The sequence below is a fragment of the Xiphophorus hellerii genome, chromosome 1, assembly GCF_003331165.1.
Source record: "Xiphophorus hellerii strain 12219 chromosome 1, Xiphophorus_hellerii-4.1, whole genome shotgun sequence".
Lineage (NCBI taxonomy): Eukaryota > Metazoa > Chordata > Actinopteri > Cyprinodontiformes > Poeciliidae > Xiphophorus > Xiphophorus hellerii.
The window spans coordinates 14249686-14251287 of record NC_045672.1 but is presented as its reverse complement, the minus strand read 5'-3'; positions in this window follow the sequence as shown (position 1 = coordinate 14251287).

The window sequence follows — 1602 nt, the reverse complement described above, 5'->3', positions numbered from 1 at the left end:
GAGCAGTTATCTGAAGAACTAAATGCACCCTTGCTGCTTCCGCTGGATAACGAAGGTAAAGTAGCAGCCAATTTAAAATGTTCCCGCAGAAATGGACGACTTAGCAAGCTCCATCCGTCTTTGGCCATGTTCGAAAAACAGACAAGCATGTCTGGTGGGGAAGCAGAAAGTCTCTAAAATAGCAAAGATGCATCTGAATCAAGCCTGCAACTTCTCCAATCATTAGAGATTCATGGATGCAATAAAAAGTGCCATGATTTCAGAGAACCAACTCAGCAGGTCAGCATAAGTGGCTCACATCAACCATGAAGCATGATGGTGGAAAGTTGATGACGTACTTTGGTTTGAGTTTGAGTTTAAGTCAGATGCTTCACTGTGGTATAAAATGAGGTTTTTTTTAATATAAAATCAGCTTTTTAAACAGATATTTCCAATGTACGGAGCCCCATAGGGGACATGGGGATTTCTTTTTTCTTTTGCGTTCCCTCACAATAATGTACTGATTAGTTCATGTGGCGTAACTGAATACTGTAAGCCTCTCTTACAGTGTCCATCGTACGTTCTGCTATTACTTAAGGCTTTCGTGAGGTTTTTCCATGCATGTTAAAATCTCGTTGTGGAATATCTGAAGTTTTATATCTTTTTCTTTAGGAGAGAATTGCACCACAAACCTATGATATAAACAGAAACTTTCTGTAAGTAGGAAACTAAGAAAAAATGCATCCAAACTATTTGGACTATTTCTGAGTTATTATCGCAGGGAAATAAGTCATCTGACAGTTTTGTGCTGGTTGAATGGCTTAAAGGGTCGTTTTCATGTGCAGTTTCATCTCAACCTTACACAAACAGACATAAACATGCAGTGAATAAATCAATTTAATTTAATTTAAGAGTTAATAATAAACACATTTTCAATGAGGCTCTTTAAGTGTGTATATATTCGAAATTTTAAATTGACATTTGTGACTGTATACAAAATAGACCAGCAAATATTACAGCAAGCCTATTGCGAGGGAACGCAAAAGAAAAAATGTTCCCCATGTTCCGTAGAGGGCTTCGTACCAACGTGACTTTGACCAAGCTAACGTCTTCAGAAACTCTTCATCATTGTACAAATGGCAATGTCAATGCCTTGTCCGTGAGCTGGGTGTTAAAACGCTGACTTTATTTTTAGACAGACACTAAATTAGTTCCTCTTTTGAATTGCACTCTGGAAAACTTTGATTTAGATTGTTTATCAGTAATGATTTTCACTTGGCTGCCATTTCCACTTACATCAAAACAGGATATTTATAAGACAGCAGTTCTGTCATCAAGAAGCAACAGGCTGAAGCTGTCATGATGGGCCTCATTGTCCACTGCTTTGTTCAGTGGATGAAGATGTAACTGATGTAAAGACACACACACACACACACGTGAAGTTAATGCATCTTTATTTCGTGCCTCTACGTTTCATAAGAAAGAACAGATTCCCATTCCCTTTTCTCATAAAGCATCCATCCTCTAGTGTTTTCCTCTCATATGTTTCCAGATAATTCATCATTCAAAATATAACTTCTCTATTCTTATGTACAAAGTTCATCTACCATGTTTGTTGTTGTC